General features: G+C 46.0%; 1 pseudogene; it reads left to right on the top strand.

Annotated features, from left to right (window-relative positions):
- The window catches only part of LOC141029156 (uncharacterized), a 71,290-nt pseudogene extending 47,837 nt beyond the window's left edge, over nucleotides 1-23,453 (top strand).
- The last annotated feature ends 1,594 nt before the right edge of the window (nucleotides 23,454-25,047 follow it).

Genomic DNA, 25,047 nt, shown 5'->3' with positions numbered 1-25,047 from the left:
TACGCAAAACATTGCCTCATTGAACCAATGGCAATAAATTGACATGCAAAACAATAGCACTATTATGTCATGACACTAATAATATTCCCTCCCTGCTCCACCACATGATTCACCTCCATAGACAAACATACACACGTACATGATTCAGCATAGGGTCCTACTAAAGATTTGTTTAACTCCAACAGGAAAATTAGGCAGTAATAAATTAGTGGTACTTAAGTACTCCTAATTAATTAAGTGAGACAGCAGAAGTGGAAGGGCTCCCTGGAGGATCGTCTCACATGTAAGGTAGTCGTTGCCGGAGCCCTTGAATGGCCTCGACTGAGGCCTCTGGCTTCAGCAAGATCGCCTTGGCACTGTTTATTCTTCTTCTTCCTCTTCATGCTCTGTTTCTCTTTCTCCTCACCAGTTGGTGAAACCAAGTACATGATTGGCCTTCTAATTCAGAATTGGTTTTGTCAGTGAGGGAGTACAAGTGTGCTAGTAAAAAACAGCATTATTTTCTCATGGCAGTCGGAAAATAGAGATGAACACATGCATTAAATATCATTCTTACCTAAAGGAAGGTTATGGCGCCAATATGGATGATGAGGATTGGAACACAGATCTCCCTTTGTGCAGTTCCACCAAAATGAACCAACTGTTCCATTCTGACATTCCAGTTAAACAGCGCAAAAGTCACTTCTTTTAAGAAGAGTTTTGTGCAGTGCACCAAAAGCTCCAACCTAAGGAGCTCCATGTCTGATAGAAGAGAGCACCTGGTGACCCTAAACAATATCTTCCTCTTGCAAAAGCTCCAACCTAAGGAGCTCCATGAGGGAAGTGTACAATGGAGTTGTGTAGAGGACTGCCTCTCTCACAACAGAAGCAAGCTGTTAAGTGCAAGATTCTCCCAAGAAATTGCACATCTCGTAGTTTTGTTTATCCTGAATGGAATGGAGTTCAGCATCAAGTTGGTAGAAGGCAATATCATCTATAGAAATCACGGGAGGCCAAGCGCGTTGCAATCTTGATTAGTTGAGTATTCCTATTTGCACAGCACAAACAAGAAGAAGATCCACTCAGATGAGGCCTGCCTGGAGTACCATGATTCAATTCATGCTCCTTTTTCTGCAGTTCACCTGAAATGAAGCAAAGATTGCATCATTCAGCTAGCAAGAAGTACTTGCTCTCGTGAGCTGGCTGGTTCTTCTTTAGTAGTTGCACTAAAATTGAGGAACATTAAGGTTGGCTGTCCGGCTCATGTAAGGTGCAACTATAATTTTGTTTAGTTCCACTAAAATAAAGTGCCATTGTGGTGACAGTGACAGCTCATCTTGCAAAGGCTAATAAAATGTTGCACGAGATTACCAGTAGAACTTGACAGAGATTTTGGAAACTCCAATCACCATTTTGTGCAGTTCCACCAAAATTGAGAGATGTTGCCCACGTGACATTTTAGTTGAACTGCACAAGACACGCATTCCAAAAAAAGTGTTTTGTGCAGTTCACCAAAAGGTCACAATAGCAACAAGGTGAAATGGATATCCCTATCTGCACAAAAAGATAGAAAGTAAACAGTTGCTGGTCAACAAGAATATACGAAACATACACGAAATGAAAAGAAGCATCTTAATTATGTTCATGGCAATCACGCAAGGACAGTAGAAATTTTAAAACGTCAGCAATGCTTCATGTTACCGGAAGCATTACGACAGTGGGTGCACCAGCAGTCCAGCACCATGTACGTAAACAGGGACTGGGATCAGGTGACATGCAGCTACGGTGACATGCACGGTGACATGCAGCCCAAATTCAAATTTAAACATTGCGAAAAAATCTGAAAAAAATCATGCATGTTCACAGCACATATTAAGATAACCCCTTAAAAATTTTAGATCAAAATTCGAAACATACATCGAGAAATAAAAAAGAGAAAATCAGATGTGAATAGTCTACATAGAACCATTCGGGAACTATTCATGACAGATTTCTTTTTTTTGTTTCTCGATGTATGTTTCGAATTTTGATCTGAAATTTTTAGGGGTTATCTTAGTATGTGCTGTGAACATGCATGATTTTTTTCAGGTTTTTTCGCAATGTTTAAATTCGAATTTGAACCGCATGTCACCGTGCATGTCACCGTAGCGCATGTCACTTGATCCCAGTCCCGTAAACAGGGGCATAAAGTGGTGATTCATAGTTTGTTGCCCCGAGAAACAAACATCCAAGAAACATATCTGGGTTGGTCCTATTTTTGTTCACTCTAGCCACCTACTCCTATGTGTGGATAGCAAATCTAGTCCTGGTCATACCACTGTGTACAGCGTTACCCCTATATTTCCCTTTTCGACCAAGAGACCGGTTGGATGACCAATCTGTACTACTTTCACCCCCTTTCCTTCCTGTTTGTACCAAGTGCGATGTACATACTAAATTCCCCCACCCCCACTTTATTTCTTGTTTGAACCAAGTACTCCCTCCGTCCGGAATTACTTGTCATCAAAATGGATGTGTCTAGAACTAAAATACATCTAGATACATCCATTTCGATGACAAGTATTTTCGGACGGAGGGAGTACAAGATTCGACTCCATGAAGTACCTTTACCTCTAACAATAGAAGAAAAAAATATGTGACGTTGGACCATCCGATCGAGAGGGGCTGAGAGGTAGAAAATGATGCACATGCAGCGACGTAGCGAGCTGGGGAAGTAGAGCTAAGGCGGTTTCGAACAAAGATATACCTGAAGGTCGTCGGGATGTGAATAGGTGGGCGGTGGGAGGCCGGATCCGCCCACAGGCAACGACGAAGGGATCGAAGGACCTCCCGCGCCGGCGCTCGGCCAGAGATAACGGTGCGGCCGGCAGTGGGTCTCCTCCCTCGCTGTCGACGACGGCCTAAACGCTGCCCCTCCTCCCCTTCACCGGCGGAGGGGGATACGTCCGGATCTGTAACCAGCGGTGAGGATAGAAAGCCAGTGTTTTTTGAAGGGAGAAAGATAGTGTTACTACCCCTATCTTGTTTAGATCTGGAGAGGATGAGAGTGTGTGAATAGAGCAACCCTAGCAAGCAAGCGCGGAGGCTCCGGCCTATATATACGTAGTGAGCAACCCTAGCAAGCAACCCCTATCTTCGTCAACTCGTACAAGACCGAGAAATTTGATTACTACGACGCCCTCTCCCTCGCGGACTGAGCTCCGGTGCCTTAACTGCACCTGCCTTTGGCTGCATGACAGGAGGGCCAACCACCTGTTGGGCCCACCTGTCTTCTCGAAGAGGCGAAGAGCCAAGCGCAACCCGAACATGGCAGTTGCGAACGCTCGCGTGGTGCAGTTCCTTGGAGTACTAGCCAGGCTCTTGCATAGGTCCACGCGCTTAGCACCGTTTCCTCCTGGGGTCACCAATGTTTATTTGCTAATTAATAGCATTTCATGCAATGAACTAGCCATTGCAAGTCATTAAAAGCATGCACACCTCTCATCTAGTATTGGTTGATATGTCAAGAAACAAGAAACAAGGTAGAAGTTAATGCACCGCGCCTAAGTGTTTTGGGACTAGTATTTGGTTTTCGTAAGATGACTTACACACCTAGACGGAGGGAGTAGTATAGCCCTGTAAACCGGAAAGGAGTACTTGCCTTTCTAGAGATTTCAACAAGTGACTAGACTACACTGTGTGCAGTACTCCCTCCCTTCCGGTTTATAGGGCTCAAATCTCAAATCTCATGAACCAAGGCATTTTGCGATTGGAGGAATGTATCTCGTACTTTACAAAACTACCCTAATTAAACTCATGCATTAATTACGTAGTTCTCTCGTTTTCCTCTCCGCCTTGGTCGCGGTGCACAATATTGAGCACTCCTATATGACTAGCCGCTCTATCTACATGCGGGACATTTCAAAACATCCGGGCCCGCGTGCCATCCACCAAATCACAGCGAGGCGCTACAGTCGAGACTCACCTGTCACCCCTGTGTGGCCGTCATGACCCGTCATATCACAAAACCCACACCTTTACCAGCAGTGGTAAGGTGGCCTCCAAGTTGGACTGGACGAAGCAACCATCATTTCACTGGAACGCTCGTTCAAGCCCTTTCTTCCCTTTCTTGAAGAAAACCTCACACCAGGCTACTCACTTCTGCCATTTTTCTTCTGTACCGACGAAGGAAAGGTGGGCGAATCAGTTATGCTGCTATATTTTCATTCCAAGAATCTTGTTTTTGCGAAGCACCGACCGATTCTCACATCCTATTCTTTTCTCGTTTTCATTGTGATTGTGGTTTCCTTTCGATTGCTTTTTGTTTGTTAGTTCATTGATGGATCCTGGAGCACTAGGCAAAGAGTTGCCGGCGGACAACCCACTGGAGACAGCGATCTCCAGGAAGCGAGCACCGACCAACGAGTTGACCATGTTGGCGGGCCAACCCATGGAGACGAAGAACTCCAAGAAACAAGCACTGGCCCAAGAGTTGAGGACGTTGGCGGACGAACCCCTCAAAGAAAGTTGGAAGAACAGCAAGGGCCCCACCGTGCCTACCCCAGGAACTCTGATTGCCACCTATGTGAGACTCAAGACCGAGTTTGAGGAGATAGTCGCCATTGAGAAGTAGTGTTCCCCTAGCAAGGTGATGGCCCCCATCGAGGACGAGGAGATGGCCCCCGGAGGGATGAGATCCCCTGGTGAGCTGCACAAGGTAAAAAATAATGGCTTATTACCATAGTTGTGGTTTTTGATTATTTGCAATGTGCTTGCTAATATGTTAGGGTTGTGCAGGTGTCGGTGGATGTCCTTGATGATTCCGATGTCGTGGCCCGTCCTGTTGGCATCGCCCCGGAGATCGATTCCGATGCCGCTGTCCATCCTGTGGACATCGCCCCAGAGATCGATTCCGATGTCGCGGTCAGTCCTGCGGACATCGCCCCAGAAATCGATTCCCATGCCGCTGCCCGTGTTGTGGTCATTGCCCGAGAGATCAATGACAAGAAATAGTTGGTCGCGCTAATCCTTCAGGGTAGTTTGCATTGCCCTATGTTTAATTACCAGAATGATGTGTGTTATCAAACCATCTTAGGGCTAGTTCACTGTCTTGTGTGGGCGGATCTTGCTACTTTTGTTTGATAGTGAATCATGCGAACCCTCTCCGAGTTATGGAAACATATGTATCCTCACTAGCTTTTGATGTAATATATGGCATGATTAGATGTAAGTTTGAACTATTTATCATATCAGCAGGGCTTGTTTGATGATTCTTGGTGTTAGTAGGCTAGCTACTGTGCGAGCTATAGTACTTGCAAAACACTCACCGAAGAGAAACGTTGGGGCTGATGAGCTCGTGGTACGCTTGTACTTATCCCTCGTCGATTGACCAATAGCCCTAGCTCCTAAAATTGTAGGCTTAGCGATCGATGACCTAGCAGGCTAGTTTGGCCTAGTGGGTTTCAGTGATATGACGTGCAACACAAAATCATAGCAGTGCAGAGACATACTCCCTCCGTTCCAAAATAGATGACCTAGGCGGGCTAGTTTGGCCTAGTGGGTTTCAGTGATATGACGTGGTACAGTGCCGTCCAGTCTTCGCGTGTGGTAGCAGTATTGCGGGTACAGTAAGTTTTCTTGAAGAAGCGGAATTCAACGAAGTCATGATGGTTCCTTCGTCCGAACAACTTACAGTGGGAAAGGTTGGGCCTACGATACAACCGGGGTAGACCAGGATAATTTTGTGCATGGCAGGTGGACCAGGATGGTCGACGTCCCACATGTCGGCGAATGAAAGTATTCTTTCCGATATAGAGGACGAGCAACGAGTATTCATTGCTTATTTTTGATGAAAGCTATTGTCTCCACTGTTACGACGGAGGAGTGTGAAACACGGCAGCCTAGTGAACTTGGCATGTGCACCACTCCATCCTTCCTCATGTAATGCCCAGGTTACAGCTTTTTCTCACTTTCTCTCTATCTATTTCCTCTCAAATGTTTTTTACCTTTCTTTTTTTAAGACACAATTGTTTTTTATGCCTTTTTTAGAATTAATTTTTTATACCTAGGAGCACGTGTAGAGACGGGCTCTTGCAGAGCCCACTCCTTGACTTTGTCAATGCCTCTCTCTCCTCCACATAAGGAGTACTACTTGCTATGCATGCATGCGGCGGGCAGCTGGCGTCTTGAGGGGCCAGGGCGGTGAGAGCTGGCTCCGGAAGCGGTCCGGACTCTAGCATAATTTTGGTTTTTATAGTATTCTTTCTCCATTAACAGGTAGGCCCGCGTAGATAGATAAAGAACACGAGCTGATGAGGCGCATGCGGACTGTTTGACTGGTCAACCAGACAAATACGGAGCTATACGCTGAGCCAGTGACCGTATAATCACCATATCTCGTATACAATGATCAAAGTGAGCTATCAAGACAAGTTCGATGACCGCCAATGCATTTTACTCGGTAATAAATGACCAGGATTGAAGGGGAATCCAAATTTGCTTCGTCTTCTGTCCTTGAGCTCTTGAAAAACCAATGCACTATACGGTTGTCCGGCCACTCCACCCCAAAGCTCTCACCAAGCGTCGTTCATGCCACCTCGCCGCACACTAACCAGTAAGGCAGCGATGGCATCCCGCCGCGCCGAGTTCCTCGCCGCCCACGACCGCACACAAAACGGTAGGGAAGCGATGGCATCCCGCCGTGCCGAGTTCATCGCCGCTCGCGACCTCACAACTATGTGGGAGGAATTTGAAGATGCCAAGGCCAAATGGGCGGTAGAGCAAGAGGCGGCCAAAGCAGCACAGAGGGAGCGGAAAAGTCAGAAAGCACTCAAGAAAAGAGAGGCCCGCCGCCGCAAGAAAGAAAAGGACGCACGCGCTGCTGCGGAGAGGTCGGCAGTGATCCAAGCACGGTGGGGTGTCGCCGACAAAGCCGGGAAGGAGAACGACGGCGTTTGGCCAGCATGTGAGAAGTAGTAGTACTAGTAGTTAGTGTGTGTGTGTGTGTGTGTGTGTGTGTGTGTGTGTGTGTGTGTGTGTGTGTGTGTGTGTGTGTGTGTGTGTGTGTCTGAGTACGAGCATGTACCAGTACTACTAGTTACTACTGTAGTTTTTAGAGCAAATTACCAGTACATTAGCCTAGACTAAATGGAAAAATTCCTATCCTAAGCATCAAATGGCATCTCTTTCTCTATAGAAATTGAGATGCATGTCATCTCACTTCCTATGATTTTCATATTCCTATCCTATGAACGAAAGGAGGCCTCTGTTGTAGTAACTACTGTAGCTAGTAGTACTGCTGGTACAGTAGTTTTCTTCAAGAAGCGGAATTCAACGAAGTCATGATGGTTCCTTCGTCCAAGCAACTTCAAAGTGGGAAGTGGGCCTGTGATTTGACGGCTCATTAGTCATTGTTACTGCGGCGCGACGACCTGGGTGACTCCCTTGGAGTTCTGCGTGCATGGCAAGTGGACCAGGATGGTCGACGTCCCACATGTTGGCGAACGGAAGTATTCTTTCCAATATCGAGGAGCAAGGAAACCGCGTGGTATAGTATCACTGCTGATTGGTTCGCAAAAAAATAGTATCGCTGCCGATTTATAATTATTTTTTATTTCTGATGAATGCTAGCGTTTCAACTCTTACGACGAAGGGTGCCAAACACGGCACGTGCTGGATGTCCCACACGTCAGCGAAAGGAGTGGGACATGAACAACGTGGTAGAGCCCAGCGTAAAAAAACAGCATGGTAGAGCGTCTCCACTTCTTCCACTTCTGGGTCGGAGACCACACGTAGTAGTACTTAGTGGTATGAACGATACAAAGTGCGACCTGGAGACAAAGACACGTCTAGTTGGAAGGTCTCGGGGCATACACGTAAACAAATATAAAAGTTAATATGTGCCTCCAACTAATATAGTAGTAGTAGAGTACTTAGGCACGTACTCCATAACATCACCGTGCATTGCACGTACAACATTTAGTGGTAGTACGTAGTAAGAGACAAATGCCGCCCAAGAGTTCCCTTCTCGACCTACTTTTGGTGTTTGGTAGAGTGTATGGAGGGTGCATGAGTCCACACTAGTTTAGCACAAATACACTAGAAGCATGCATGAAGAGAGCATGCATGAAGAGGGGTGTTGAGTTGAGCATGCATGAAGAGGGAACAACTATGCTGAGACGAGAACGCAACCAAACACACCCTATATGCCACGCATGTTCATACCATTTGTGCCTTTCTACTTCACTTACTGCGCTACATTACTCAGGTTCGTACGTCCACTCCTAGGTACATGTTCGTCTCGTACGTCCAGTCCCACGTGTTCTTCATATAGATGGAACGATCCTTGCATAACACGTGCACCTTGATGCTACATGTCTCGCGTGTTGGCAAAAGGATGAACAAAGCTCACGTAAAAAAAATAGAGTGGAAGAACATAGATTCCGGACGACCGAGAAGGAGCAAGGAACCTCGTGGTGGAGCGTCTGCACTCATAATATTTAATATTATTCAACGATATAAAATTAACCAATCATCTCCACAGTGGACTGGAAGAGTACGAAACACGGCAGCCCAGTGTAGTTACATCATACTAGTACATGGCTAACCCACACTATCACCATATTTCTTGGCTTCCGTGCGACACCTATCTCTAGTAATCCAGCAGCCTGTATCGCTTCTCCCTCCTCGTCTCTATCAAAGTGCGGCGGGCTGGCGTTTCTGCCGTCTATTGAGGTTGGTTAACTATCACATGTTAGCGACATGCCAAGAGCATTCTAAAAAAATTCCTTTCATGTTCCGTTTTTAAAAAGAAAAAATCCTTTCACGTACGAATTTGCCAGTATGCTTTGAGCAACTTGCATGTCCTATACTGCTCCTGTTTGATACTCTAACTTAGCTAGAGGTTAGACTAACTCATGACTAACCCTGAACTAACTGTAGCCAAAGAGGTGTTTGGGTGACAGGGTTAGATTGACAATAAATGCACTTCCTGGAGAGAGAAAAGTGATTTTTCAGTGGTCCCAATGAGAACTATCTCCAGTTAGCACCTCTTGGGTGGGATAGTTTTTTTTGGTGGGTTCGGTGCAACTTGCTCCAATTTAAACCCTCATGCTTGGATAGTTTAGGGCTATTTGAGCCCCAACTAGCTCAAACTAACTCTAACCCATGGATCCAAACAGGGCCTATGGCCAGTCTCGACGCGGAGCAGTCGCGTGCACCGGGAAGCGGCGCTCTCTCGGCCGTCGCGCCACTTCAAAGCCGGCGCCAGTGAGAGGTCGCCTCCGCTCTGGCCGAGCATTAATGTGGCACTAACGCTCCAGGGCGACGCTGATCGTTTCACGCGGGAAGCGCGCGCTGGCAAGGGAGTATAGGTTTTGAACCGTTTCAGGTGTAGTACTGGTAGTTTGCAAAACTACTCAATTATTGCACTCAGTTTCCAAGGAAATTGTGGTAAAAAAACATTACTCCATAGCCCGCTTCCCTTCTACTTCCTCTTCCACCGCCCGCGCACGTCCGCGGGAAGCGACCGGTCAACCCTTATATAGGAGTGCTAGCACAAAAAGATGCATGCATGACCACTAAAATTTCCATATTAAAGCGCCGCTCCGGCGGGAGTATGGCGTATGTTGTTACCTTCGGCCGGCCCATGGCTACCGGGCGACGGCGAATAGAGAAGAGGCGGTGGGAGGGGAATGAATGCAGCTACTGTTTGGGTTCACCTTCCGGCTTAAATAAATGCGCAGCATCACGTGTACCCGCGGGTGCACAAATTGTAACATACGTGTCTGCTTAAGTGGGTGTCACGTAACTGGTGTGTGTGAGAGAGATTCTGAGAGACAGAGTGTGTGTGTGCGACTCTACTCTTTGGACATGTACTCAACCTTTTGCATCGGGATATAAGTATAATGGTATTTACTTTAGCTAGTGATTTACGTGGCCATGTTAACGTGGTTGTGTCAAAAAAATGTCACTTCCTGCTCGTGATTTGCGTTATATAATTACAAGCAAGATTCACGTGCATTGCATGGAACATCAATATGCATTTTTTACAGAACACCTGTTGTGATTGACCCATGCAGGAGTAATCCCATGTGTAAAAACTAATGATATCTCGAGAATTTTATCGGAAAACTGGTATCTCGAGAATGTCATCGAAAAAATGAAAGATGAGAGATAAGGCTAGGAGGAGTGGAGCGTGGTGGTGACTGGTGGTCGGAATGGGCGGAGGCATGGGGATGGACAGCGCCGGCAGGCGGCAGCGGCCACCATGCATGCTAGATTGTTCCAGAGACTTATTCCTTTTTTAATTGCTGAGAATGAGGTTGCGGGAGATAATGAAGTGGAGAGAGGTGCGGGTATCTTTTGTAAAATTATCATAGTTTGCTTTCTATCCTCAGATATAGATCATACGGTCTGTATTACAAGATGGCGGGCACACCATCACCACCAACTCATTTTTTTATAAGGGTATAGATGATATGTTTGCTGACTACTAAAGTAAAGTGGAATTTGTCCATGTTATGCAAGTAAATAAAGGTGATTGTTCATCATACGGGTAAGGTTGGATGAAGGGTGGTAGGAACAAATGCTCCGCCTAGAGCATGTGTGTGTGAGATGGAGTCTTAGTGTGTGTGTGGGGGGGTGTGTGTGTGTGAGAGAGAGAGAGAGAGAGATGGAGTCTTAGTTTGTGTGTGTTTGAGAGAGAGGGAGAGAGATGGAGTCTTAGTGTGTGTGTGGGGGGGCGTGCGTGCTTGCGTGTGTGTGTGTTTGTGTGTGTGTGAGAGAGAGAGATGGAGTCTTCGTGTGTGTGTGTGTTGGGGGGTGCGTGTGTATGTGTGTGTGTGTCGCGGGGTCCTCTGTGGCGGATGTAATTTAAATGTCCATGGCTTTCATCATAGAGAGGTGATGTGTATGGCAGAGGCCACCAACGATGGGGTGCGAGAGAGAAAATGCCCGTAGAGAGGGAAGAGAAGGTGTGTGCGCGTGAGAGGAGTCGACTTCGAGAGAACGTGTTTGTTCGAGAGACACCGAGGAAGACTACTATATATCGATGGTGCATGTAGGCGGGAATTAAACTAAGGGATGGTCTTATTGGTTTCAGGGATATAGGGGAAGAGTGAGAGGCGGGGGGCTAGCTAGAAGGAGATTGTTAAGCGTGAGTGTGTGTTTTACCTATCCAGGCGGAAGTTATGTGCACAAAAGAGGAGAACGATTCGATGTGGCGTTAGGATTGAGGGTAATTAACTACGTATGGAGACATAGAGACCTTGAACGTGCATGTGTGAGAGGTATACATGTATACGTGGGATGTGTGTGTGTGTGCGCGCGCATGATCGAGATAAAAGAAAGAAGACATAAGTCATAAGATCAACGACATGGGAGAGACGGATCGGTATGACAATATGCATGCATGTGAGAATGCATGGAAGAAGTCCCGACAATTGAGCATGTGTTTTTGTCTTTAAGAGATGGTGGCGTGGGCTGGAGCATGCATCTATGGCGAGCAGAGGGAGTGAGGCGCAACGATTGTGCAAAAGAGACCAACCTATAAATGCATATGTATGGAGAGACATATATAGTGTGGGTGATAGGAAGCAAGACTCCGTGCGAGAAAGAAATGTTGACAGAGAAACTACAGATAGATACAGAGATGGAGATGCTAGCTAGAGGGACATCCGCTAGTTCGGGTGTTGGAGATGACCGTCGGGTGGTTCAAAGGGTGAAGTTATATATGTGTGTGAGAGGGCACTTGACTGCATGTAGAGAGAAACATATGTAGTGTGCGTGATAGGAATCAAGAGTGAGGGCGAGAAAGAAGGTTGATGGAGAAACAGATAAATAGAAAGATAAAGATGCTAGCTAGTGTGCGTTAGAGATAGGAGTATAGTGGATCAGAATGCTGGGTTATGTGTGTGGGTGTGAGAGAGATAGAGAGAGGGTGCGTGTGAGTCACATACAAACAGATATCAGAGAGAAATGAGATCCTGAGAGACGGAGTTTTGTGTCTGCGAGAGAGAAAGATATTTCACAACGAGAGTGATAGCTAGAGAGACATATGAGGGAACACAAGATATCTCTAGGGAGAGAGGGTGTGTGTGAGCGACATACAGGAGAACAATGGAGAAATATGAGACCCCGGGAGACAGAGTTTGTGTTTGTGTGTGAGAAAGAGATATTGAAGAGGAAGAGTCGTAGGTTCTCATATCTAAGGAGCGAAAGACATCTCTGTATGAGGGGTGTGCGAGTGGCACACATGGGAATAGTAGAGAGAAATGAGACCCCGGGAGACAAAGTTTTGTGTTTGTGTGAGAGAAAGAGATTCCACATGGAGAATCATAGTTAGAGACACATAGCAGGGAGCGAGATATACTTAGAGAGAGATAGAGTGATGAAGGTCGAGGGAGAGATTACCGTCAGTGTGTTACGAAGATAAAAGATCATTGTCGACATACAGGTAGCACGAGAGATACCTGAGAGACGATGGACGCGTATATGTCTAGAGAGATAGTCCTATATAAGCATGAGTGATAGCTATATGAGACGAATATCTGGATTAAAGGGGATTCAAATATTTAAACTGGAGATCACGACATCGATAATATCATAACGCAAATTGGTGTATCAAACATGCATATTCATTTGAATTTGGGCACACGTGTAATGTTATATAGTTTATCAATATTGGTGATCCATAGATTCTTCAATTACAAACAATGCATGGTTTATATGCAATTAATGTCTAAACGGGATTACACTATATGTTGCGTGTGTGAAACACATTATACATGTTTGAGAAGTAAAAAAACCCGCATGAAACACACATTAATTGGAGACAGTTAGCGAGGAATGCATACATTGGATTTCAACATAAAGTGGTTTCAAATATTTGAAAATCCAAATTGATGGATACAACCTTATGAATCTGAGATCATGCCATTTGTAAACCATATTTATGTATAAATGGTGTTGTGCTTTTGAAAGTATATATAAAAAAATGATGTATATAGAATGTAATTCCAATTGAAAATGGATCCCGCCCGGAAAAAAAATAGAATACAAACGGGATTCGAATTGAGTTGGCACGGTAAACGTGCACTCTGCAAAATTTGAATGAAGCGGGGAAAGTTGCAATAACCGCCCGAAACCAAAATCTGCGAGATGGAAATCACTACTGCCTATCCCTGCCACGCAAAGCCTATATGCTGGATTTCTATAGGTTTCGATAGGAGTAGGTTTGTAATTTCACCCAAACGTGACGTAACCGCCTCTCACCCGGATTCATACACGGTGGGCGCCAAAACACAGTGTGTCCTCGGCCGAAATCGACTCCCTCCCCGATTCATATTCATGCACGGTGGGCGCCAAAAACAAACTCTAGTCGGCAAATATTCGGTGTATGCGAGATTACCGTCCTATCCCCAACCGACTAGTGTTGCTGTGATGTAGTAGAAATTTGAAACGGGGGCTAAGTTTGTAAATTTCCTCGCATTTGAGACAAGCGCGCCCTGAATACATGGTTCCCCCTTCCTCTCTACCTCCCTTTTCCCCATTCGTACTCCGTGGGCGCCAAAACACCCTCTCCACCCCACCCTCCTCCGTCCGCCGCCGTCCGCCACCCCATCCACCGCCGTCCTCCTCCACCATGCCGGAGCTGATACCCCGACGCCGCCGTCCATTACAAGAGATCGACCTCTCTCATCCACGGCTTCGGACCGGGATGCTTGCATACCGTCCTCTTGCTTCATCCCCGCCGTCGTCCACCTTGTCGGCGCCGCTCCTACGACCGTCTCGTCCACCGCGCCCCGCCGCCACCGTCTACCCTCCTAGATCTGCTTCCATGCCGCCGACAGCCATCGCTACCGCAGCACCGTCAAATTCTCAGCAGATGCGTACACGGCGCCGCACCAGAGGCGGTACTCTTTCGTATCTGCTCAACTTATTTATCGCAGCAAGAAAATAGATCGCCACTGCTTTACTCTGATTTCTTGTCTTGGTTGCGAAGTTGCCTTTGTCCGGTTTGCACCTTCAGATCCTCCATGGCACGCTCAACACCATACTTGCAATGCTCATGGTTTTCCCCTTTTATATTCCACACTAGTTAAATCACAGTAGACTAAATTTCAAAATTGGGTCAGTCGATTTTCAGAGCTCGTTGGAGTTCGCCGGTGCGATCGAAGGGGCTCGGGTGGGGACGGTGGTTGTGGGGGCGGTGGTGGGCCTCGTCGAACGAAGAAAACTCGACGCGGGTGGGGGCGGGGGTGGGGGTGGGGGTGGCGGAGGAACGCAGGCGGTGGGGCCAGTGGTTCGGCCGGCGGCCCGTGCGGTGTTCTGTATGGGAAGCACAGTATGTTCCTTGTCAGGAAGAGGAGCAGGGACATCTGCAGTCAACAGCTGATAGAGCTGGCCTGTACGTGATCGATAGGCTTTCAATTACTAGCGGCAATACAACACCGTAATTTCCAGCCAGTTCCACTTTCCCGATTTATATATCCTGGTTATGGTGTAATGTTATGTACACTATGATCTGCCTAGTTGCTGTGTGCTCTTGTTATCATGGTTTGGCAATAAATTCTCTATACAGTATATTATGAACCTATCATCTCCAGCTATCCTTACTTCTGGAGCCTATTTTTTGTGTACTTGTGCCAGATTATATAAATGCACGCACCATATTACAGCACAAATGAGCTCTCTCATCAGAATCCAGTGATAGCACACAAGTGTTTACAGGGGCGCCCCTATATTAGAAACTCATCTGCATTACAAAGATAATCTCACAACTATTTATGTTTTCATGGTTCTCAGATATCATACGCAATTACAGTGAATATCAGAATCCGCGCATCAGAAGAATATTGTGGAACACTGCAATGACTTACAAAATTGGCACCAAGCCATTGAGTGCCATTCTAGAAGCAATGAAACTCGTACGCTCCCCACCTGTTGATTCTTGTTCAGAATATCATCCTAATGACTATTCTAACCTCGAGGAGTCAAAGGCAGATTGCCTGTCCTGTTCACCCATCAAGGTGCCTGTTCTAATTTGGCAAGGTTTTATTGATTGTGCGTATCTTGCATATGTTGTCTTGCATTTCTTCTACTTTGTTGCACCGCCATCTGCTTAGTTTACTCATCATATATGTCGAGATGCCATGCCCATCCATTATCAATACATATTCCATCTGTCATCATACCATGTTTTTCCACTCAAATGCTGTTCTTATGCATCAGACATCAAAAAGGAAGAGGGTGATTGCCGAACCTGAAGGAGCACCAGCAAAGTCCTTGAAAAACGTGGTGGTGCCGGAGAAATCAGACAGCACCCCACTTATATTGGCTGTACAACCAGTGACACAAAACGTAGGACCGACTCCAGCAGACTGTACCCATACTTCACTGGCCACACCACTAGCCCCACCACACAGGACCTGCACTCCAGCAAAAGGTATACCAATTTCATTTGCCATAGCACCAGCTGTACCACAGAAAAATCCCACTCCAGCAAAAAGTACAGCAAGTCCACCGGCCGAAGACCTATCCCAACTGCAAAGACGGCCAATTCCTGCAAATTGGAACCCCATTCCATTTATTCCTAGTTTAAAAGACAATGCTTTCAATGTTGTTAGGGACTACGTGCATATATTCCCATCATGGGAAGATTATTGTGAAGACAAACACCATTTTCACCTCTTCCTGTCCAACTTACGTGTAAGTGCTATATTCATGGTTATTATTTTCCTGTTTTCTGCTGATTGAACACATCAATGATTTACATTACATTGTTGTAACTAGGCGAGGGTCAATCTGGATAGTCATGACGAGCAAAGCTTGCTTGTGCTTTTCAAGGAAGCATTGCAGCAGTATCGGTGTTACCTGAGGAAATCACACTTTGATCGCAAGTCTATAAACAAATTTCCAGTGAAGTCTCCTGTGCTAAATTTAGAAGACATTGAATGGAAAAACCTTGTTATGCACTGGTCTCGTTCCCAAGATGTGGTACTGTCTATGAAATCACATGACAATTTGAACTTCTACTTTTCCGCATGTGCCTTACGGATCTTTTTTGCAGGAAATCTGCTCGAAGAAGAATTCCGGTTTGACAAGAACGACAGGATATCGCAAATATGCTGCCCGCTGCTTTGCTCTTGTTAGTACCTATTGTCCTGTATCACTGTACTTGCATACATACCTGGTTCATTATGTGACAGCAGTATGCATGATAGCTTGCTTATCAATTGTTCGCTCCAAATTATCTGATCTGTATGAATGGTTACATTAGTGTAGAATATATCCAATGCCAATGTTTTTTTAGCTCTGCATTGTTCTTGTAAGTACATGCTGTCCTTTATGAGTGTACTTATAATGACAGGTAGGTGTTCATGTACCATCACTCTGCAGCTTATTTTCCTTTGCCATCCATTTTCTACACATCAGATCTATATTTACTCTTACCATAAGGTTGGTACTGAAGAAGTTTAGCTGTGCATTGCTCTTGGCTGTACCTTTTGCCTATATCGCTGCACTTACATTTATAGCTACTTGGTTATGTAGCATCACTCTTCATCTTATCTTAAATATTCTCCATTTTTTCGTATATTATCACATCTATATTTACTCTTAACAAAATGTAGAATAAAGGCAATGCTTTTGAAGAAGATTTTGTGGTAAACTTCTTGATGCCCCCCCATCAGCATGGACAAGGCCTTTATAGAGCCTGTCTTCACCAATAATGTAAGTTTGTCCATCTCAAGACTTCAAACTTTGTTGTATATATTTGGTTAGGCATGACTGCAATAGCTGTTTATTTTTGGTGTTTGCATCATATTGCTTGTTTAAAGTTTATTATATGTAGTTCATAAACAAAAGTTTGTCCTTTCTCAATTTAAGTTTTCAATTGTACAACCAAGTTCCTTCTTCATACCATGTAAATTAAACTATACAGAGCAAGTGATCTTCTTTTGCACTGCATGTATGCTTCTGTTCTTGATCCGTAATCCAGTGGTGTGGTGAACCTACCCACTACAGCACAATGTCATATTCTGCAATGTCTTAACTATGAACAATGTCATATCATTCTACTATTATTTAAACCGTCTCTTTATTTGCCAATCTGAAATGGTATAAATTGACAGCACACTAACCATTGATACTTATGAGTTCTTAATCTGTAATCCAGTGGTGTCGTGAAGCTGCCAACTCCTTCACAATGTCATTTCCTGCCACGTCTTGACCTAAACAATACCATATTGTGTTAATGCAAATTTAAACTGTGTCACTTTATTCGTCAGTAAGAAATGTGATGAATTGTCAGCATTGATACCTTTATGTGCAAAACCTGTCATCTGTCTGCTTGTTTATCTTTCAGAGTGAGGAAGATATAAGTGTTGAACAAGCGCAGTCTCATCATCTTGCTCAGCTGCTTGCGCTGCAGCTCCCCAGCAGGGCTAACCTTTCTTGAACTCTATTGAAGTGCTGTCGGTTTTGTATATTATTTTGTCGGCGTGTTTATTTGCACTGGTGGTGATCTTTGATGCCCAGTGTATGTAATCTGCTGTCTGCTTGTGCTTTATTATCATAGTGGCGAACTTTGATGCCCAGTGGATGTAATATGCCGTAATTTCTTTATTGTATAGTCTAGGTTTTTTCTTATTCATGATGCTGCAGTTATTTTACTGTATATATATCCTGTCTTCGCAGTAAACCGGCCAAACCATAAAATTACGGTACATAATCGGGCCGTCATGCAATCACGATGTAGGTTGGGCCTGAAACGTGCCGATCAGCTCACGGGTCAGCAGCAGCCCAAAATGAACCCCGGCCCATGATTGTGCGAATCAAATCACGGGCTTTTAACAGGCCGAAAAATTGTCTCGGTCCTTGTTTTAGTAGGCCGGATGCAAACCGGGCCATAGTTAGGCCCAACTATATGACGGGCTTTTAACAGGCTGAAATTAATATAGGGCCGAAATGTTAAACGGGCCCTTAACAGCCCAAAACTAATATCAGGCCGAATTACTAAGTGGGCCTTTAGCAAGTGGGCCCAACATCATAGTCTCCAGTTGACGGGCCGAATCTGATATGGGCCATAATTGAGCCCAAAGCCTCTTAAAGGGTCGGACCTGATCTGGGCCGTAATTTGGCCCAGAACGTGGTAGGCCTTTAACGGGCCAGATCTCATATGGGCCACTATTAGGCCCGGAGCGTGGCAGGCCATTAATGGACCGGATCAAATATGGGCCGGCATTTGGCCCAAAACATGGCAGGCAGTTAATGGGCCGGCCTACTAGGGTCCTCAAAATCTTGTTGGCCTACAGCTGGGCCGGCCCATTAATGTCGGCGAAATCTCATGGGCCTTTAGCTGGGCCGGCCATTATGATCCGCAAGAATCTTGTGGGCCTTTACCTGGGCCGGCCCATTACGGCACACAAAAATCTTGTGGGCCTTTACCTGGGCCGGCCCATTATGACCCGCAAAATCTTGTCGGCCTTTAGCTGGGCCGGCCCATTATGGTCCCCCAAATCTCGTGGGCCTTTAGCCGGGCCGGCCCATTATGGTTCGCAAAATCTTGTGGGCCTACAGCTGGGCCGGCCCATTAATGTCGGCGAAATCTCGTGGGCCTTTAGCTGGGCCGGCCCATTATGATCCGCAAGAATTTTGTGGGCCTTTACCTGGGCCGGCCCATTATGGCACACAAAAATCTTGTGGGCCTTTACCTGGGCCAGCCCATTATGGCCCGCGAAATCTTGTGGGCCTTTAGCTGGGCCAGCCCATTATGGTCCGCAAAATCTCGTGGGCCTTTAGCCGGGCCGGCCCATTATGGTCCGCAAAATCTTGTGGGCCTTTAGTTGGGCCGGCCCATTTAAACTTGTTGGGTCGTGCCACGTGTCGACGTATCATAGGCGCCTATCTGACACACTGACGAGCTGACACGTGTTTCGTCCGGCCAATAAGAATTTTACACGTGGAAATTTCCCATTGGTCGGGGCTGTTAACGGGTTATCGGATCCAAAACCTGACCCGATAGCTTAACGCCGTTCCGTTACGGTGGATGCCACATGTCGGTCACCCTTGACGAAAGCACTTCTGTGACGCGCGATTTATCGTCATGGAAGTGGACACTTCCGTGATGATAATTTTGGTAATGTCATGGAACACTTCTACGACAGCACAGGTATGACTATCTTGATTCTGTCATAAATTCGTCATGGATGTACATGCATGACAAAAAAAACGACCTACTGTGACAAACACGTATCATCACGGAAGTGTATTTTTTTGTAGTGGAGACAGGGGCGCGCCCTAGGGGGGCGCCCTCCACCCTCGTGGCCACCTCCTGGCTGCCTTGGCGTAGGGTCCAAGTCTCCTGGATTGCTTTCGTTGAGAAAATCACGTTCCCGAAGGTTTAATTCCGTTTGGACTCCGTTTGATATTCCGTTTCTTTGAAACATTGAAATAGGCAAAAAACAGCAATTCTGGGCTGGGCCTCCGGTTAATAGGTTAGTCCCAAAAGTAATATAAAAGTGAATAATAAAGCCCAATATGGTCCAAAACAGTAGATAATATAGCATGGAGCAATCAAAAATTATAGATACGTTGGAGACGTATCAGTGGTCATCTAGAAATTTTGATCGGTGGAAGACTCCATGATGTCTGCTCCAGCTTCGTCTTCAAAGTCATCATCACTGTCGTCAGGGTCGGAGTCGGTGTCGTCGATGATGATGTAGTTCTCCGGGCAAGTGGAATCGTCGTCCTCTCCTCCTGGCGCGGGGTCTCCCATGAATACTCTGATCTTCTTTATCAGGTCATCATTCTTCTCCAATAGTGTTGCAATTTCCTCTTCATATCCATCGCGGGTAGACTTGAGTTCTTCTTCCAGCTCGGTGATCCTTGTCTTTGCCTTCTTCAAATCCATCATGTCTGCACACATCTGATTCTCCTGGCGTCAAATGTGCTTGTTTAACTCCTGGATGAAAGCTGCAATGGACGTGTCCTTCCTGCTGCTGATCATCTCCCATTGCTCGTCTCGGTGCCCACATATTTGGTAGATAGTGTCCTTGAGATCCTTGTTGTAGACTTCGCCAATGCGTCCCATGGCGATGTGGGCTGCCATGCTCTTTCCTAGACTCCAGGTTGGTGCATCAAAGGAAAACTCTATGGGTTCTGTGACTGGCATAAATGTCCTTCCTGGAACTTGAACTTGAATCATCCAGCGCTCCTCTTCTGGTAAAGTGGCGTTGTAGGTCCCGGTGAAGCTTGGTATTCCGATGTTCAGGTACCTAGTGACCTCCTTCAGGTGTCGTCCAAAGGGTGTGTCTTCATCCGGTTGTGCAAACTTTTTCCTCGAATCCTCCATCCTAAAGAGTAGAAAATGGACAAGAGTCAAAAATGAGTAGAGAAGAGTGACCTATGGCTTATCTTAGTGGTCGTGTCCTACACTCAGCGTGTGCTATGATACCATCTTGTAGCGACCCGACCTCAAACGGTCAAGTCTCTGTGCATCAGTGTCATCCCTGGATCGGTAATGCTGACACACACAGTACTTGAAGGATTTATAACAGAGTAGCAATCACACACTTATTACATCGAATGTCTCAAAAGAGAACTTATTACAGTAAATATGGCTTAAGGCCATCTAATACGATAACACCGGAAGACTTGGAAGATAAAGTGAGTCCATCAACTCCAACGGCATAGCTGAGCTGCACGGCAATGACCTAGCGAACCTTACTCCTCGTCTGAAAAGTCTGCAACATCATACGTTGCAGCCCGAAAATGGGTCAGCACATGGAATATGCTGGCAATGTAACACAGTAGAGCAATGAACAGATAAATGCTATCACTACATGCATATATGGCTGGTGGAGGCTCTATGGTTACAAGGTTTTTGCGAAAAGCCAATTTTTCCCTACTTCAAAGGAATAAGTTTTATTTTAACTATCATGGTAGTTGAAACATCATTGAGAAGGCACCCCCATCTCAATCCCAATTAAAGTAATCATTAACCCAACAAATTAAATTAGAGTGATGAGATAAATAGGATAATCCAAGTACTAGATACTCAAGATGTCCATAACCGGGGACACGGCTAACCATGATTAGATTGTACACTCTGCAGAGGTTTGCGCACTTTTCCCCACAAGACTCGATCTCCTCCGTTGGATTTCTCGCACTACATGATATTTGAGAACGGATGACCGAGACACAGTCTTTCAGAAGCATTAACTCTTTACTCCGGGTGGACAGTTACACCTACTTTCCCTCTACATCTGCTAGCCCACCACAGAAAGAGGTCACACAACATACTCAACTATGCCAGAGCCCATAATGGCTTGTGGCTGCACACGGAAGTTTCTAGCATGAATAATCTCACGATCCCTTTGAGCCTGGGTGGCGGACCGTAGGAGGATCACACGGTATATCCCCGGGATCTCCTAAGACAACATTGGTATATCCCCAGGTGCCAAACAAGCAATCCACCCAGATGTGTATTAAAGTTGCCACCTTAAGTTGAACCATTAATTAAGAATCTCACATCTGTCATGGATACACTCAAAACCCAATCCACGTCTACGAGCATAGCATAGCAATAATAGCATAACGTAGAAGTAACTCCCAAGGGTTTGATAATAAACAGGGCAATAGGTTCTACCTCATCAACTACTTCCCAAACCCACAAGTTAAACACATCCTAATCATGCAATGTTTGAGGATTGGAACTAATGCATAAAAACTGGGTATGAAAGCGTATGATCAATGTGTTACTTGCCTTGCTGACGATCCGCAAAACCTAGGGACTCGTAGTAGCACGCTTCGCACTCTGGGAACTCTATCGCAAACAAACAATAGCATACATAAGCAATCAATCATAGATGCACGGGTATAACTCAAATAAGAAGATCTAACCAGAAAGTTCAACTTAAGAACTCCGGTTTGCAAAAAGAATCAAATCAAACAGAGCAACGAAACTCAAACTGCGAAAGAAACAAGATCCATTTACTATTCTGGACTAACGTCAAATTTTACAGTACCAAAATCTAGTTCAAGTTGTTTAAACAGAAAGAGGGCTTCGAGACGAATATCAAGGCGCTTGAATCGCCTGATTCCGATAAACGAGCGAAAAGTTATACTAGAAAGAAAATCGGATCAGAAATCACGATCGAAAATAATCGCGAAAAACTCGAGAAAAAGAAAAACTAACGAACAGACTAACGAACGAACGTTCGCTGTCTGCGGCTAACTGGCAAAAACCGTTCGTTTAAACGAACGTACGGACGAACGTCCGCTAAATAAATAAATCGACGGAAAAACCGATCTAACGAAATAAACCGGAAAATAAAATAAAAAACCGGGGGTTAACCGAAGAAAACCGACCGGTCAACGGCGGTCAACGGCGAGATCCGACGCGGCGGCGGTGGCGGCTCTTGCGAAGGCGGGCGGCGGGGCGGCGGCTCGGTGGCGGCAGGCGGCGCGGGCAGCGGCGACGGCGGCGCGCGAGGCGGCGGCTCGGGCTGGCGGCGGCTAGGGTTAGGGCGCGGGGTGGGCTGGCGGCGGTGGTGGGCTGCGGGGGCAGGGCGGCTTATAAGGGGGCCTGAGGAGTCCGGGCCGGATACGGCCCGTAGGTCGGTTACACTTTTTTTTAAAAAACATAATAATTTCGACGTGCAGAAAAAGAAAGAAAAGAAATACGAAACGGATTCGAAAAATCTGAATATAAATTTTCGCCATCCTCTAAAAATATGCCGGACAAGGTGAACATTTATTTGGGCCTATAATGCAATTTTGAAAAACGCATATTTTTCCTATGCAAATAAAATAGCAATAAAATCCCAAATAAAAATGTTTATTTGTTTTTAATATTTTTCCTCCAATATTTCATTATTTTTGGGGAAGTCATATTATCCCCTCTCATATATTTTAATATGAAATATTTTCAGAGAGAAAAACAATAAAACAAATGATCCTCGTTTTTTCGATATTTGATAAAATTCAAATATGAAAACGGTGAAATCTCCAACTCTCTCTGTGGGTCCTTGAGTTGCTTAGAATTTCGAGGATCGCAAAAAAAAATGCAATAATGATCTATTTATAACATTCCAAATTGAATATTTGGGATGTTACAATCCAGTATGGCAAGGTGCTCCAGCTGCAAGTGCCAGTGTCGGAACCACGGCTCCAAGTGCCTGTCCTCGTTTCTCTTGGTCGGCGACGTGCTCGACATCAGAGCGCCTATCGCCATGTCGGCCGTCTGCATCAGAGCGGGGTCGTCCCCACTGCCGCACTACGCGGCCAAGCTGTGGGCGAATGGCCCGCTGGAGGAGCCCAAAGGCAGGACCGACACCGTCAAGGTGGAAATCGAGGTGACAAGCACCAAGGATCTCGGTGACGTTGTCGTGCATGAGCTGACCTTCTTCACAGTTACGCCCAAGCTGCTAGCCGGGGCTGGGTTGTCGAGGACGGTATCCCTCCACATTCAGATTGACAAGCTCACCTGCTAAACGATTCTACAGTGCCTTATGTTTATCTTAGTAATATATTAATATAGGGGTTAGCTTGGTCTACTTTAGCTTAAGAGATGGTGGGTTTTGGTGGCGATGCAGCAACTACTTCGACATCAGATCAGCAGTTAAAGTAATATCCAATTGTCGAATGGATATTTTGTGTCTGTTGGATATAAAGATCCTTTGGGTAAGAAGTATAAGCAGCTTATATGCTTGTTTGTTCAGGAAGTGTTGCATACTTGTGCGAGTTGACGCGACACATGAAAGTAGTACTCTTACTAGTAGTACTCCCTTCGATCCTAATTTCTCTGCGCATAAGTCGGGGCGCAGATACCAAGGAGGGCCTGGTTGTGTCTATACTTGGACAACTCACCCGACTGCGCAGTAGGAAGACGAAGCTTGTGTCGTGTTGGTGTCGTGTGCGGCCTGCGCATTAACCAAAACATCGCCCCTCCAGCTTAGCCTCCGTGTTTTAAACTTCTCAATCTCAAGGCCAAGGAGCAACAGGAACCTATGATAGAGCCAATCGGATGGTTGAGAACACTACAATCCGTAGCTACAGATGTATGTGAGAGAGTACGAGTGTGTGCGTGCACCTCTTCTCTTCGTGTATAACGTACTAAACTCAGAGTACAAGTGTATGTGGGTGGCATCGACCTAGGAGCTAGATATGGTGCGTGCGAGAAGTCCCGAGAGACTAGGTGTGTGCGTGGGAAAGAGGGAGAGAGATGATATGTGTCGATGTAATGCGTGTGAAAAAAAGACTAGTCTATAGCTCGCCACGAGGCTATTCCTGTCGAACGCCCCAATAACCGTAAGATATGTATCCGACGGTGCCAGTTATTGCACGTACACAGCAGTAGAAAAAGAAGTACCATGGCATATTACAAAACTGCTACACCACGGCCGAGAACACGAGCCCACGTTACGCCATCCGGGAATAGTGCTGCACTTTGAAACTAGAACCGTCAATAAATTTTGAGCTTGTGTCTCGTCACATTCCAAATTACTACCATGCTATATTTAATTGCAAACCTGTTCAAACCAATCACAACCTAAACGGATTCCCACTTAGGAGCGTATTAGTACTCGGTTATAAATACTACTATGCCAAGATGACTGCACATTCCTCCTCAACTCCTCATCCACAAAAACAAACAAGTCATTCAACATCGTTCCCTTGCGTGTTCCATGGCCAGCGTGAGTTCTGGGTCGAGAGGTTACTACCAGGGAGAGACGAGCATGGAAGCAGAAGCACGAGAGATGTCCCGCCTCGCCGCGAAAGCAGCCGGCATGTCCCGCCGCGTGACAGTAGCAGCACAGAGGCCCCGCCGCGCCACCGAAGCAGCACGGAGGTCCCGCCGCGCCATCGATGCTGCAGACTAGTCCGGCCGCGTTGCGGAAGCAGCAGAGATGTACCGCCGCGCCGCGAATGCAGCAGAGATGTCCTCCCGCGCCGCGGCGGCCTGGGAAAATGTCTCACGGGCAGGCGACGACTCTTACAAGCGCATGCATGCGATTGTCCATAGCCAGATGGATCAGATCTCCGGCTGGGCAAGGTTGCAGGATGACATGAAAGCCTTGTTTGAAC

Source organism: Aegilops tauschii, chromosome 1 (assembly GCF_002575655.3).
Source record: "Aegilops tauschii subsp. strangulata cultivar AL8/78 chromosome 1, Aet v6.0, whole genome shotgun sequence".
Classification (NCBI taxonomy): domain Eukaryota; kingdom Viridiplantae; phylum Streptophyta; class Magnoliopsida; order Poales; family Poaceae; genus Aegilops; species Aegilops tauschii.
Note: the sequence above shows the minus strand (reverse complement) of the source record. Positions and strands in the feature narration are given on the sequence as shown.